We start from the raw sequence: 17,005 nt of genomic DNA, 5'->3' as shown, positions 1-17,005 counted from the left end.
ACTCTTTTGACTCCACGCATTCGAAAATATATCTGAGGCATGGAACTAGATCCGTCTTTAAAACGGCGTCGCTTTCTGGCAGGGAAGAATTTCCCGCAAACATGTCAGCCAGCAAGTAAGCCTTATCAACGGGGTCAGTGAATATCTCGCCGTCTTCAATGAGGGTCGGGATAGCCGATAAGTTGCCCTTCACTCTTTTTACAAACGACCTTTGAGAAGAAAGAACTTTGGCATGAAGACGCTGTTCGTGCATAAACTTTTCGCGTCTAACCACTCGGTACACGAAGTTCTTGTCTGTTAGCGCAGCAATTCAATACTGGGCTTTTTATTTAAACGCCAATTTCTGAATGCCTCCTCTTTCTATCTGATGACATTCCTGCACGCCTGATGCTTTAATTTAACCAAAATTAAAGATGTCGGTTCATTCACTAGTTGCGTCAATTCATTCTGCGCGGCAAAGGGCTCGACGTATTGGCCCTCCGGAGTCGTGTGGTCCGAATGGGAAAGCCAAGAGGAGTAATGGACATTAAAACCGTCAGCGGCAACGATTTCACTGTACAGAAATTCATCCAAAATTCTCGTTATAGAATCGGAAAGAGCATCGAAGCCATTATTGGAAGACTCCATTTCAGTGATTGGACTTTTATATAAAAATCTGAACTGCAACATATATGATCCAATCCTGAATAAGACCCATAGCGAGTCAAATTATGAATCCTTCAAGTTTGATGTTGTCGTCTTTGGAACACTACATCGTCACGGGCATATACCACAAGACATCTGTGAGAAATAAAAAGTGAAAGGGTGTGAAAACCAGGAACGAGAAAATCCATTGCATCCTCACATGGACCAGTGTCTCACATAGAGCTAGTACATCAGGGCAATGGTTATGAATGTGCGAATGCACTGCTAAGAAATTAGATCTCAAGCCTCGTATATTGGCGAAATGTATTTCGAACCCATCCAATATACTGTCTACCAGAAAATAAAAACAAATTGCAGTGTGTAATGAGGTAAATAGACAAAAATCTCTTGTCTTGTCGTTGAGCTAAAGTTTCAATCAAACTCGCTCTACTACGCTTTCGCTTTCGAAACGCGGCAAAATTCACATATTTTATGTAACATTCTCTCCAATAGCTCTGATTTTGTGTGGTTTGTTGTGCCTCCTTTCTGACCGTTAAGGACAGATTTGGATTTCAGTACTCTACGAAGCAAATACATCTCGCTTGATTCCCACATTGCCATGGTCGGTCAATTTGCCTATTTGTGGTGGTTTTAGAAACAGAACCTTCTCCCAGTTCATTTAGCTCACTGTCATAGTCGTGTTCTTCTTCCGAATACCTTTCTGTTATGCCAAATACCATACATTTATAAACGGTCAATATGCCTGTTATGGGAGGTTTGGGGGCCCCACAGACAGTTGAGCCCAAAATTCACTATCAGATGCGTATTCAACTCCGAAAATCTCATATTGTCGGGATCGGTCAATTTGTATGCTTTGGGGGATTGTTAGCGGTGTTTGTTATGGGTGGGCCAGCCCCCAGACATTTGGTCCCGAAAGAGAATATTAGTTTCATGCTCTACTCCCAAATATCTGTCATTTGAGCCCCATATTATTAGGGCCGAAGAATATGTCCGGTTTGGGGTGGTACCTCTGGGTACTTCAACCTCAGTTTGAGTACCATATTCATATGCTACTCTTCAATACCTTTCATTTGACTTCCATATTGTTCCGATCGGGCGAAATTTGATTTTGGATGGTGTTTTTGGGTAAGGGGAGGGTCTGCTCCCCTTCAGTTATCCAACAATTTATAAAGCCGATTGTTCCTTCCAGATCATATTTTTTAATCTACATCCAAATACCTTTCATTTGAGTCCCATATTGTCATGATTGTCCAATATGCCCATTTTCAGGAGTTTTGGAGTCGGGGCGGCCCGCTAAGTACTTGAACTCAATTTTTTATATCAAATCCGTTTTCTACTCACGAATACCTTTCATTTAATTCCCATATTATCGCGATTGGTTCACTTTTACTTTTGGATGGTGCTTTGAGGGCAAGGGGGAGGGTCCGCCCCCACTTCCGACATCGATAAATTATATTGCCTGTTGTTCCTTCCAGACCATATTCGTAATTTTATCCCGAATACCTGTCACTTGGATGCCATATTTTTAGGATCGTCTAATATGAGTATTTGAGAGGGTTTTGAAATTGGGTAGCAATTGCGCCCTCCAGAGGCTCAAGAAGTTAATCGGGAAATCGGTTTATATGGGAGGTGCCTCAGGCCAATTTGAACCACACTTGACGTGTTTATTAAAAGTCGTAGTAAAACTCCACGTCCAAAATTTCCATCAAATCGGATGATCATTGTACCCTCTAGAGAGTCTAGAAGTCCAATCGGGAGATCGATGTATATGGGAGCCATATCAGGCTATAGATCGATTTGGACCATGCTTAGCATGGTTGTTGGAAGTGACAACAAAACATTTACTGCAAAATATCGGTCAAGTCGAGTAATAATTGCGCCTTCTCGAGGCTCGAGAAGTTAAATCGGGTGACTGATTTTTATAGGAGCTCAATAAGGTTAGGGACTGATTTGTTGGAAATCATAGCCGAAGCCATTGTACAAAAAGTTCAACTGAATCGGATGATAATTGCGACCTAAAGAGGCTAAAGAAGCCTCATCGGTAGATCGATGTACAAGGAGATTATACCAGGCTATAGACCGATTTGAATCATAATTGGTTTGGTTGTTGAAAGTATTAACAAAACACCATCTGCAAAATATCAGCCAACATGGGTAATAATTACGCCCTCTCGAAGCTCAAACAGTCAAATTGGGAGATCGGTTAATATAGCAGCGGTATCAGGTATAAAAAGGATTACACCCCTTCATCATAATATGAGAATATACCAACTACGTCGTTAAATCATTCCTTACCATCTTGTCGAAGTTTTATTTTCATAGAATCATAGTGAAGCCCTCCAAGCAACCGGTTATCCTTCATCACTTTTCATCACTTACCCAAAGACCTCCTCTCTCTCTCTCTCGCTCTGCATTGCTATGCACAATTGCCTTGAGAAATCTACAACTACACAGACATATTGTATATCTTATTATGGTGTTAGTTATTCCTAAAAGTATGCTTTAATTGCCTATTTACATTTGCCAGAGTACAGACCATGGCATAAGTCTAGGGCACTTGCCTTGCTGCCTGGCCTTTTATCAAATCACATAGCTAGGAGAACGAATTTTAGCTTTATTTTGTGCGAAATGTTAAAAATTGCCAAAGAAAAATGTTGCTTCCTTGCTTTAATTAAAGTTTAATTTCTTTAGACATTTTCTAATTAGTTTGCCATTTACCAGAAACATTTTGTCAGTGATGAGGCACATGGCACAAAAAGGATAAGAACGTTTTTGGGGTTTCCCTTTGATTAAAAGAGCAAAAGGATATGCATAAAAGATTATTATTGAGCAGCAACAACCACAACGAAAAAATGGATATCAAATTTGAGATGTATTAAAAGATTCCACTCAGGCATAACCACATAATTATTAAATCATTTGGAGTTTTCCTTTCCAAGAAACCTTTTTTTGTCCTTTGGGACACAAGATTTTAGGGTTGATTGGATTTTATTGTTGCACTAGCATCAAAGCCCTGAGCCGCAGAATGGTGGGAAAATTCATACATAATTGATATAATAGGCTGAGTAAATGAGCCATATATATTTTAACGTGAAGGGAAAATGATGAAGGATTATTTGGGTTAAGAGAACACTAGCACTTAAGAGGAGGGGTTTTCTTGGAATTGAAAAAAGGCTCAAACTTTTCAATTGATAAATTAGAGTGCTCTGGTAGCCAAGTTAGCGTGCTCGAATTGCCAATTTTGTTGAGATTGTCAACAGAGTATCTATTTTTCGAGCAGTGATTAGCTTAGGTAGAGTTTGCTTGACAGTCAGCAACCAGACTTCCTAGACATTCATCATCATTGTGATACAACAGAAACAGGAGAAAAGAGCTTCGTGGTTTTTACCGTTAAACTTGCCAGGTCGCTTTAAAAACTATGATTTTTCACATTCGCTAACTCGGAGAAGTAAAATGCAAATTTGCCCATGAACATTCCACTAAGGATCTGGGGCAAACTTCTCACATATCACTGAGTGCTGCCCGAATCCTTTTTATAGCCGAGTCCGAACAGCGTGCCGCAGTGCGACACCACTTTGGGGAGAAGTTTTAACATGGCATAGTACCTCACAAATATCGCCAGCATTAGGAGAGGATAACCACCGCTGCATGTGCTCGCCAGGATTCAAACCCAGGCGTTCAGCGATGTAGGCGGACATGCTAACCTATGAGCTACGGTGGCCTCGGACAAGTACTCTAAGAAATAAGAACCTAAAATGAAACTTCTTATTGCCAAAGAAAGACATGCACACAGCAGATGTTCCATAGTAACATGCCACTTTTAATTTATGAATCTTTCTTAATCACAGTTTCCTGTCATGGCAGACACGATGAATAAAACTTCGATTCTCGTAAACACACACAGCGGTACACCACCTCAAGCTTAGATTGGGCCACATAATCTTGGAGCTTTCATAGCCCTCAAGACGTGACAATTTGTCTTCCGTTGCCCTTTGGACCTTATCTCAAACATTGAGCTAACATGACACAAGAGTTATATCCAATACAGAACAATACAAGACAGGACAGAAAAACGAAATATATTTTTTGGATCATACCCAATGTCGAAAGTATGATCCAGTCAGCCATTTCAGGCCCCTACAGAACTCAAGCATAACAAGAAGGCTAAGAGCCTGTAGGTAATCAAGGCTCAGAAACAGGTGTTCACCCATTATCCTGTCTCAGTGACACAACAGGGGATCGACAGTTTGTCTTTCTTTTTGCTCATGCTTCTTCCACCCCCCCCACCCCTCAATCCCTCCTTCATCCTATCCTTCATTCATCGTACCCATCCTTCATCCTACCCCTCCTATTTACTAAACCTCATTCTTATTACCACTACTTCTTCCTACGTCTCCGTTTTCCTAACCCTCCTTCTTATTACCACTCCTTCTCCTACCCCTCCTTCTTATAACCACTCCTCTTCCTACCCCTCCTTCTTCCTACCCCTCATTCTTCCTATCCCTCCTTCTTCCTACCCCTCATTCTTCCTACCCTTACTTCTTCCTACCCCTCCTTCTTCCTACCCCTCATTCTCCTACCCCTCATTCTTTCTACCCCTCCTTCTTTCTACCCTTCCTTCTTCCTACCCCCCTCTCTTCCTACCACTCCTTCTTCCTACCCCTTCTTCTTCCAACCCTTCCTTCTTCCTACCCCTCCTTCTTCCTACCCCTCCTTCTTCCTTCCCCTCCTTCTTCCTACCCCTCCTTCTTCCTACCCCTCCTTCTTCCTACCCCTCCTTCTTCCTACCCCTCTTTGTTTTACCAATACTTCTTCCTACCCCTCCTTCTTCCTACCCCTCCTTCTTCCTACCCCTCCTTCTACCTACCCCTCCTTCTTCCTACCCCTCCTTATTCCTACCCCTCCTTCTTCCTACCCCTCCTTCTTCCTACCCCTCCTTATTCCTACCCCTCCTTCTTCCTACCCCTCCTTCTTCCTACCCCTCCTTCTACCTACCCCTCCTTCTTCCTACCCCTCCTTCTTCCTACCCCTCATTCTTCCTATCCCTCCTTCTTCCTACCCTTACTTCTTCCTACCCCTCCTTCTTCCTACCCCTCATTCTCCTACCCCTCATTCTTTCTACCCCTCCTTCTTTCTACCCTTCCTTCTTCCTACCCCCCTCTCTTCCTACCACTCCTTCTTCCTACCCCTTCTTCTTCCAACCCTTCCTTCTTCCTACCCCTCCTTCTTCCTACCCCTCCTTCTTCCTTCCCCTCCTTCTTCCTACCCCTCCTTCTTCCTACCCCTCCTTCTTCCTACCCCTCCTTCTTCCTACCCCTCTTTGTTTTACCAATACTTCTTCATACCCCTCCTTCTTCCTACCCCTCCTTCTTCCTACCCCTCCTTCTTCCTACCCCTCCTTCTACCTACCCCACCTTCTTCCTACCCCTCCTTATTCCTACCCCTCCTTCTTCCTACCCCTCCTTCTTCCTACCCCTCCGTCTTCCTACCCCTCCGTCTTCCTACCCCTCCTTCCTACCCCTCTTTATCCTACCAATACTTCTTCCTACAACCTCCTTCTAATAAACCTCCTTCTTCATTCCTTTTCTTCCAACTATCCCTCCTTATTCCTATCTCTCGTTCCTATTACCCCTCTACCCTCCTTCATACTGCCTCACCTTCTTACTATCTCTTCTTCTTACTACCCCTACTTCTAACTATCCTTCCTTTTAACTATCCCTGCTTCTTAATATTTTCCTTCTTTCAAATAATCCCCCTTATGACCTCTTCATTCTACTATCGCTCCTTCTTTCGAAACCTCCTTCTCACTACACCTCCCACGTACAATCCCTCCTTCTTCCGAACCATCCTTCGTCCACGCCTACTTTTTATCACTCCTCATATTTCCACGCCTCTTACCTACTAACCTCCTACTAACTACCATCCTACTTACTACTGTCCTATATACTACACTCCTACTTACTACCCTCCTACTTACTACCCTCCTACTTACTATCCTCCTTCTTACTACCCTCCTTCTTACTATCCTCCTATTTACTACCCTCCTACTTACTACATTTCATTCATCCTACCCCTCCTTGATCCTACCGAACATTTATACTACTCCTTTTTCATCCTACCGATCATTCTTACTACCCCTCCTTCATCCTAACGATTTATGTAACTTCCCCTTTTTCATCACACCGATCCTTTTTATTACCGAACATTATTAATACCCCGCCTTCATACTGCCACTCCTTCTTACTTCTAGAAGGAGTCTTACTACCCCTCCTTCAAACTATTTCTCCTTCTTACTACCCCTCCTTGTCACTACCCTTCCTTCTTACTACCCGGCCTTCTAACTTCCGCTCCTCCTTACTACTTCTACTCCTTCCATCCCACCGTCTTACACCACTCCTTCATATTTCCTATCCTTTTTACTACCCCTCCTTCTCACCCCACCTTCATATTTCCCATCCTTCTTACAGCACTCTTTTTAATTGCCCTCCTTCTTACGTCCTCTCCTCTTTACGACCCTCCTTTTTATGACCCCTCCTTGTACTACCAATCCTTCTTCCTCGCTTCACCCACACTAATCATTCTTCTTACTATCCCTTCTACCACTCTTTTTTACAAACCTACTTCTTAGTACCCATTGTCCTTCATCCCCTGCTTCCTTCGGCCCTTTTACTTACTAACCATCCTTCTTAATATCACCTTTTTCGTAGCCCTCCTTCAACACTTCCCTCTTCCAAACCTTCCTGCTTACTACGCTCCTACTAACGACCGCTTCTTCTTAATATTCCTCTTACTTCCTACCAATTCTTCCTACTCCTCCCTCTTCCAACCGCTTCTACTAACCCCTTCTTCTTACTACCCATCCTTCACCCTCGCCTCCTACGTAATACACCTCCGTCTTACTACCCTCCTTCTCATTTCCAGTCGGTCTCACTGCCCCTCCTTCTTACTGCCTCTCCTTCTTACTGCCTCTCCTTCTTACTGCGCCTTCTGCTTACTGCCCCTCCTTCTTACTGCCCCATCTGCTTACTGCTCCTCCTTCTTATAATCCCCTTCTCATAACCCCCCCTTTTTCTAATCCTCTTTCTAACAGTCTCTCCTTCTCACTGACCCTATTACATCCGACCACTCCTTACTACCCCTCCTTCTTACGACCCTTTCTTCTTACAACCCATGTTCACACTAACATTATTTTTACTACCCCTCTACGCACTACCCCTTTTTCTTACAACCCGTATTCTCAGTACCCATCCTTCTTCCTCGCCTCGTTCTTACTACCCCTCCTTCTTTTTCGCCTATTTCTTACGCCTCGACTATGTCCCACCCTTCAGTTTTACTACATTCCTTCCTATTTCCTGACCTTCTTGCTGTCCTTCATTCTTACTGCCCCATCTTCTTACAGACCCTCCCTTTTACTGCCCCTCCTTTTTGTTGCCCCTCCTTCTTACTGCTTCTCCTTCTTATTTCCCGTCCTTCTTAGAAGCCACTGTATAAATGCCCCTCATTCTAACTACCCCTTAATTATTTCCCGTCCTTCTCACAACCGTCTTTCTAACTGTACCTCACTCTTACTGACCCTGCTTTTTATTGCCCCTCCTTCTTAAAGGCCCTCCTTCCTACTACCCCTCTTCGTATTTCACGTCCTTCTTACAACCTTCTTTCTAACTGCCTTTCCTTCTTATGACCAATCCTTCTTACAGCCCCTCCTTCTTACGATCTCTCCTTCTTACTACCCATCCCTTCTCCTCGTTCCTCAAACTTACATTCTTCTTACTACCTCTTCAACCCATTACCCATCTTTCTTACAACCCTCTTTCTTCTTCGCCTTCTTCTTAGTACACTTCCTCCCTACAGCCCCTCCTAAGTACTACCCCTTCGTCTTACTACCCCTTCTTCATATTTCCCGTCCTTCTAACTGTCCCTCCTTCTAACGATTTCTCCTTCTTACTACCCATCCCTCTTCCCCGTCCCTTACACTTACATTCTTCTTACTACCTCTTCTACCTACTACCCTTCTTTGGTACAACCCTCTTTCTTCCTCGCCTTCTTCTTAGTACTCTTCCTTCCTACAGCCCCGACTAAGTAATACCCCTTCTTCATATCTCCCGTCCTTCTAACTGTCCCTCCTTCTTACGATCTCTCCTTCTTACTACCCATCCCTTCTCCTCGTTCCTTAAACTTACATTCTTCTTACTACCTCTTCAACCCATTACCCATCTTTCTTACAACCCTCTTTCTTCCTCGCCTTCTTCTTAGTACTCTTCCTTCCTACAGCTCCTCCTAAGTAATACCCCTTCGTCTTACGACACCTTCTTCATATTTCCTGTCCTTCTAACTGTCCCTCCTTCTTACGATTTCTCCTTCTTACTACCCATCCCTCTTCCTCGTCCCTTACACTTACATTCTTCTTACTACCTCTTCCACCTACTACCCCTCTTTCGCACAACCCTCTTTCTTCCTCGCCTTCTTCTTAGTACTCTTCCTTCCTACAGCTCCTCCTAAGTAATACCCCTTCGTCTTACGACCCCTTCTTCATATTTCCCGTCCTTCTAACTGTCCCTCCTTCTTACGATTTCTCCTTCTTACCACCCATCCCTCTTCCTCGTCCCTTACACTTACATTCTTCTTACTACCTCTTCTACCTACTACTCTTCTTTCGTACAACCCTCCTTCTTCCTCGCCTCTTTCTTTCATACAGCCACTCCTAAGTACTACCCCTTTGTCTTACTACCCCTTATTCATAATTCCCGTCCTTCTAACTGTCCCTCCTTATTTCCCTTCATTCTTGTAACCCTCTTCTAACTGTCCTTCCTTCTTACTACCCCGCCTTCTTATTTCCCGTTATTCTTGTAACCCTCTTTCTACACGAACCATTCTTCTTACTACCGTACTATTACTACTACCGTTCGTACTATCCCTCTTTCTTATAACTCTTCTTCTTATTACCCATCCTTTTTTCTCTCCTCTTTCTTTGGACCGCTTTTACTTACTAGACATCCTAATTAAAACCACCTCCTTCCAGTCTGGCATCTTCCAAATCCTCCCTTTTCCTAGCCCTCCTAATAACGATTCCTCCAACTAACGACTCCTCCAACTAACGACCCCTCCTTCTAACGACCTCTCCTTCTAGCGACCCCTTCTTCCTCCTTCTTCCTTCCTGTTTTTACCTACTACTTTCTCTCTTCCAACTCCTCCTACTTACCCCTCCATTTTACTAATCATACTTCTTTCTCGGCTCCTTCTTTCTCGCCTCCTAGTATTACACGTCCGTCTAACTACTCTCTTTCCCATTTCATGTCGTTCTTACAACCCTCCTTATAAGGACCCGTTCTTCTTACTAAACATCCTTCTTACTAACCATCCTTCTAACTAGCCATCCTTCTTCCTCGCCTCCCTCACACGTATCATTCATTCTTACTACCCCTACTTCTTACAAACCTCCTTCTTAATACCCATCCTTCTTCCTCGCCTCCTTCTTTCTTACGACTCCTCCTTCTTACGATTTCTCCTTCTTACCACACATCCCACTTTCTCATCCCTTACACTTACATTCTTGTTACTACCTCTTCTACCTACTACCCCTCTTTCTTACAACTCTCCTTCTTCCTCGCCACCGTCCTTCTAACTGTCCCCCCTTCTTACTACCCCTCCTCCTTATTTCCCGTCATTCTTGTAACCCTCTTTCTAGCTGTTCCTCCGTCTTACTACCCCTCCTACTTATTTCCTGTCAATTTTGTAACATTCTTTCTACCCGAACCATTCTTCTTACTACCCCTTGCACGTACTATCCCTCTTTCTTATAACCCTTCTTCTGAGTACCAATCCTTTTTCCACTCCTCTTTCTTTAGACCGCTTTTACTTACTAGCCATACTTTTTAAAACCACCTCCTTCCAGTCTTTCATCTTCCAAATCCCCCCCTTACCTAGCCCTCCAGCTTACAACCCTCCTTATGACGACTCCTCCCACTAACAACTCCTCCTTTTAACGACCCCTCCTTCTAACGACCCCTCCTTCAAACGACCCCTCCTTCAAACGACCCCTCCTTCTAACGACCCTTCCTTCTAGCGACTTCTCCTTCTAACTATCCTCCCTTTTTAATATTCATCCTCCTTGCTATCCCTCCGTCTTCCTGCCAGTTTTTACCTTCTCCTCTCTCTTCCAACTCCTTCTAATTACCCCTGCTTCTAACGACCCCTCCTTCTAACGACACCTCCTTTTAGCGACTCCTCCTTCTAACTATCCTCCCTTTTTAATATTCATCCTCCTTGCTATCCCTCCTTCTTTCTGCCTGTTTTTACCTTCTCCTCTCTCTTCCAACTCCTTCTAATTACCCCTGCTTTTAACTAGTCATACTTTTTGCTCAGCTCCTTCTTTCTCGCCTCCTAGTATTACACGTCCTCCTTCCTATTTTATTTCGTTCTTACAACCATCCTTATTAGGACCCCTTCTTCTTACTAGCCATCCTTCTTCCTCGCCTCCCTCACACGTATCATTCTTCTTACTACCCCTATTTCTTACAACCCTGCTTCTTAATACCCATCCTTCTTCCTCGCCTCCTATTTCTTACTACCCATCCTTCTTCCCCGTCTCCTCCTTACTAACTCTCATACGTACTACCCCTCAATCTTAAAACCCTAATTCCGGCTTCCCCTCCTTTTTACTACCCTTCCTTTTTACTACCCTTCCTTTTTACAACCCTCCTTTTTGCGACTTCACCTTCTAACTACCCAACCTTTTTCCTCGCCTCTTCTTACCGCCCAGCCATTCTTCTTATTGCCCTCCTTCCTACTGCCCTCTTCTTCCTACTCATCTTTATTACGATACCTCCTTCTTACTATACCTCGATTTTACTATCCTTCCTTTTCACTATCCCTCCTTCTCATTTCCCCTTCTTTTTCCTACCATTCCTTCTTCTTACCCCTCATTCCTTTAACTAACCATCACCATGACCTGATTCTAATTTCCCAAAAAGAATTTTCTTCATCTTTCCGATCGATCCATTTTAGCACTCTTCGCCCCTTAACACGGACCAAGAATAGTCCAAATCGGTGAAAACACCGATATGGCTCTGATAGTAACCGTCTCCTGATTTTTCTTTTTGATCCGATAGAGTGCGCAATTGTAATAAGATTTGACCAACATTTTGACCAATGATTTCTTAATGCTCTTTTACATCTCTCATTTGGAATGCCCCGAATTCTCTGCACTTTAATTGCTAAACACCCCAGCACTTACCATTTCAAATTTCTAAAAAGGTATTTCCAAGCGTTTAATTTCCATTCTTTTTTGTTATTCCCCATCCCACTGCGCATCATCAATTGAAGCAAATAGGTTGAATTTTAGCACTTGAAGACAATTGACATACAAATTTGAAAAAAGAAACACTTGCTAAATTTTTGAATTATTTGTTTACCCCCTCCCCTGATACAAAAAAAATAGATAAATATTTATTGCCATTTTAAAGTAAAAAAAAAAAAAAAATAAATAAAAACCCACATTTGTGACCTTAACCCATTAAAAACGAATGGAGAGAAAAATACCCAAGAATAGAACTGTCTTGGAAAAATTCTAGCTCTAGTTGGGAAAGAGTTTCGAAATTTGGATTGGCGTAAAGTAGACGAATGAAAATTGTTAAGAAAAAAATTTTCCGCCATATAAGGTTATGTTTTGGGGAACAACTGATTTGTCGAAAGTCGGCAATTTTTATACCCACCACCGGAGGATGGGGGTATATTCATTCATGCCATTCCGTTTGCAACACATCGAAATATCCATTTCCGACCTTGTAAAGTATATATGTTCTTGATCGTTGAAAAATCTAAGACGATCGAGATATGTCCGTTCGACTGTTGGTTCATCCGTCTGTCCGTCCGTCTGTCTGTTGAAATCACGCTGCAGTACTTAAAAATAGAGATATTGAGCTGAAACTTTGCATAGCGTGTTTTTTTTTTGTCCATTAAACTCGAATATGGGCTATATTGGACTATATATAGACAGATCTGCTGACTTAGGGTCTTAGGCCCATAAAAGCCCACATTTATTATTCGATTTTGCTGAAACTTAGGACAGCGAATCGTGTTAGGCCACTCGACATCGTTCTGTATTTTTGTTCAGATCGGTCTAGATTTGGATATACCTGCGGTTTTCGTTCCATAAAGGGCGCATTTAAATTCCGATTCCTTCAAGATCTTTTTATACCCTCCACCATAGGAGGGGGTATACCAATTTCGTCATTCTGTTGGTAACTAATCGAAATATTCGTCTGAGACCCTATAAAGTATATATATTCTGGATCGTTGTGATATTTTATGTCGATCCAGCCAGGTTCGTACGTCCGTCCGTCTGTCTGTCGAAAGCACGCTAATTTTCGATGGAGTGAAGCTAGCCGCTTGAAATTTTGCACAAATACATCTTATTAGTGTAGGTCGGTTGGTATTGTAAATGGGCCATATCGGTCCATGTTTTGATATAGCCGCCATAAAAACCGATCTTGGGTCTTGACTTCTTGAGCCTCTAGAGGGCGCAATTCTTATCCGATTTGAATGAAATTTTGCACGACGTGTTTTGTGATGACCCAACAACTGGTTCAAATCGGTTCATAACTTGATATAGCTGCCATATAAACCGATCTTGGGTCTTGACTTCTTGAGCCTCTAGAGGGCGCAATTTTTATCCGATTTGCCTTAAATTTTGTACGACGGATCTCTCATGATTTATAGCCTGATACAGCTCCCATATAAATCGATTTCTCTATTTTACTTCTTTTCTTGCCTAAGAAGAGATGCCGGGAAAAGAACTCGACAAATGCGATTCATGGCGGAGAGTATATAAGATTCGGCCCGGCCGAACTTTGCACGCTTTTACTTGTTTTTTTTTTTTTTTAATTTGGTCCAGATCGGTCCAGATTTGGATATAGCTGCCATATAGAACGATCCCTTGATTTAGGGTCTTGCGCCCATAAAAGACACATTGATTGTCCCATTTTGCTGAAACTTCAAACAGTTCTTTGTGTTAGTCCCTTCGACATCCTACTTCTATTTAGCCCAGATTGGTCTCGATTTGTATATAGCTGTCATATAAATCGATCTCTTGGTTTAAGGTTTTGGGCCCATAAAAGGCGCATTTCTTGTCCGATTTCGCCGAAATTTGGGACTGTGAGTTATGTTAGGCTCTTCGACGTTCTTTTCAATTTCACCCAAATCGGTACAGATTCGGATAGAGTTCGATCTGTCGATTTAAGGTCTTTATTGTCCCATTTCGCCGAACTTTGGGACAGTGAGTTGTATTAGACCTTTCGAAATTTTTTTTTATAATTTGTCCCAGATCGGTCCAGATTGATTTGGATATAGCTGTCATATAGCCCGATATCTTGATTTAGGGTCTTGGGCCCATAAAAGACGCATTGATTGTCCGATTTCGCCGAAATTTGGGATAGCGAGTTGTGTTAGACCCTTCGACATTTCTTTATAATTTGGCCCAGATCGGCCCAGATTGATTTGGATATAGCTGCCATATAGACCGATCTGTCGATTTAAGGTCTTGGCCCCACAAAGGCGTATTTATTATCCGATTTCGCTGAAATTTGGGATAGTGAGTTGTGTTAGGCTCTTCGACAACTTTCTGCAATTTTGCCCAGATCGGTCCAGATTTGGATATAGCTGCGATATAGACCGATATCTTGATTTAGGGTCTTGGTCCCATAAAAGACGCATTGATTGTCCGATTTCGCAGAAATTTGGGATAGCGAGTTGTGTTAGACCCTTCGACATTTTTTTTATAATTTGGCCCAGATCGGTCCAGATTGATTTGGATAAAGCTGTCATATAGACCGATATCTTGATTTAGGGTCTTGGCCCAACAAAAGGCGCATTTATTATCCGATTTCGCTGAAATTAGACGCAGTGACTTATGTTAGGCTTTTCGACATCCGTGCCCTATATGATTCAGATCGATCTATATTTGGATATAGCTGCCAAAAAGAACAATATTGAACCAAACTTGAACACTAACTTGTATTTTTTAGACCACACAATGTCAGTGCAGCATTTGGTCCAAATGGGACCATATTTCTATATAGCTGTTATGGGTGCATAAATTATGTATTTTTCACTGGATTATGACCACATTTGGTTAACATATATAGCCGAGGTGGTGGGTATCCAAAGTTTGGCCCGACCGAACTAGATGTTGTTGTTGTAGCAGTGTGTTGTACACTGAGGCGGCAGCCCTTGCCGATGAAGGACTTCATCGGGTCAATCCGGTACGTACAACCGACTGCCTTGGGATTGACCGAACTTGATGTCTATTTACTTGTTGTTATTCAAAAAAAAAAAAAAAAAAATAAAAAAAATTAAACAAAAAATTTTCTTAAAATTCTTTAGAGTGAGATTTATGGAAACCGTTTTAGTGTCTTGTTGCATTTGATGGTTTCAATTGAAAAAAAAGCGTGCTAATTTCGGGCGGGCCTAATCTCAGGAACCCACAACCATGGATTGTGCCAAAAATTTATACAAACTAAATTTAGTTGAAGGGCATAATTTAATTCTACATGCCAAACCTCTGTCAAACCAGAAAAAAACTTCTAGGAATCGAACAAGGATAATCGAGAGAACGGTTTATATGGGACCTTATAGACAGATTTGGGCCGTACTTGGCACAGTGGCTGGAATTTATAACAGGACACCGCATACAAAATATCGGCCAAATCGAACACAAATTGCCGCCAGTAAGGACTCAAGAAGTCACATCAGCAGATCGGTTTATATAGAACCTATACCAGATTATAGACCGATTTGGTCTGTACTTGGCATATCTGCTGGAAGTCGTAACAGGACTCCACATCGGAAAACGGTTTATATGGGAGCTTATAGACTGATATGGACTGTACTTGGCACAGTGGCTGGAATTCGTAACAGAACGCCGCATACAAAATATCAGCCAAATCGGACACAAAATGCGGCCAGTAAGGACTCAAGAAGTCAAATCGGGAGATTGGTTTATATGGGAGCTATACCAGGTGGAAGTCGTAACAGTACTCCACTTTGGATAAAAATCGCGGCTTATAAGGGCTCCAGAAGTAAAATTGGGAGATTGGTTTTTATGGGAGCTGTATCAGGTTCTTGACCGATTTGGCCCGTACTTGGCACAGTTGTTGAAAGTCAGAACAGAACACAATGTGCAAAATTTCAGCCAAATCGGATACAAATTTCAGTTTCCAGGGGCTCAAGAAGTCAAATTGGGAGATCGGTTTATATGGGAGCTATACCACGTTATAGACCGATTTGGACAGTACATGACAAAGATATTGAAAGTCATAACAGAACACAATGTGCAAAATTTCAGTCAAATCGGATGAAAATTTCGGCATATAAGGTGTCGAGAAATCAAATCGGGAAATCGATTTATATGAGACCTTTATCAGGTTCTTGACAGATTTGATTACGGTTTCCAGTGGCTCAAGAAGCCAAATTGGGAGATCGTTTTATATGGGAGCTATATCACGTTATAGACCGATTCAGACTGTACTTGGCACAGTTGTTGGAAGTAATAACAGAACATTATGTGCAAAATTTCAACCAAATCGGAAGAAAGTTGCGGCTTATAAGGGATCAAGAATTAAAATCGGGAGATCGGTTTCTATGGGAGCTATATCAGGTTATAGACTGATTTGGACCGCGCTAGGTACAGTTGTTGGAGGTCATAACAGAACACTATGTGCAAAATTTCAGCCAAATCGGATAAAAATTAAGGCTTATAAGGGATCAAGAATTAAAATCGGAAGATCGGTTTATATAAGAGCTGTATGAGGTTCTTAACCGATTTGAACCTTACTTGGCACTGTTAATGAAAGTCATAACAGAACACTATGTGCAAAATTGCAGCCCAATTGGACAAAAATTGCAGCTCCCAGGGGCTCAAGAACTAAAATCGGGAGATCGGTTTATATGGAAGATATATCTGGTTTAAGACCGATTTGGACTGTACTTGGCACAGTTGTTAAAAGTCGTAACAAAACATCATCTGCAAAATTTTAGCTAAATCGGATGAAAACTGTGGCTTTCAGGGGCATAAGAAGTCAAATAGGGATATCGGTTTATGTGGGAGCTATATCAGGTTATAGACCAATTTAGACCGATTTCGTTTTAAAAACTTTTTATCAAAAAAATAATTGTTTAAAAAAAATTGCAACGTCAATATAAATTCCCTTATTAATGCATACATGAAATTTCATCAAAACCGCACAAGGGAATAAAGGGTCAGGTCAGTTAATGGGTTAATTTTTTGACCCAAAAATGCATTTTAATATGCTTTTTTGCGTCATATATGAAAATTTATTTTGACTTAAATTTCAATATTAGATAG

General features: G+C 42.0%; 1 protein-coding gene across 4 annotated transcripts in view; it reads right to left on the bottom strand.

The window, feature by feature from the left end:
* Positions 1–17,005, bottom strand: part of LOC106085833 (beta-1,4-glucuronyltransferase 1) — a 384,493-nt gene that overhangs the window by 265,232 nt on the left and 102,256 nt on the right. The window lies entirely within an intron of this gene.

This window comes from Stomoxys calcitrans, chromosome 3 (genome assembly GCF_963082655.1).
Source record: "Stomoxys calcitrans chromosome 3, idStoCalc2.1, whole genome shotgun sequence".
NCBI classification, from domain to species: domain Eukaryota; kingdom Metazoa; phylum Arthropoda; class Insecta; order Diptera; family Muscidae; genus Stomoxys; species Stomoxys calcitrans.
The sequence above is the reverse complement of the archived record's forward strand: the minus strand, read 5'-3'. Positions and strand labels throughout refer to the sequence as shown.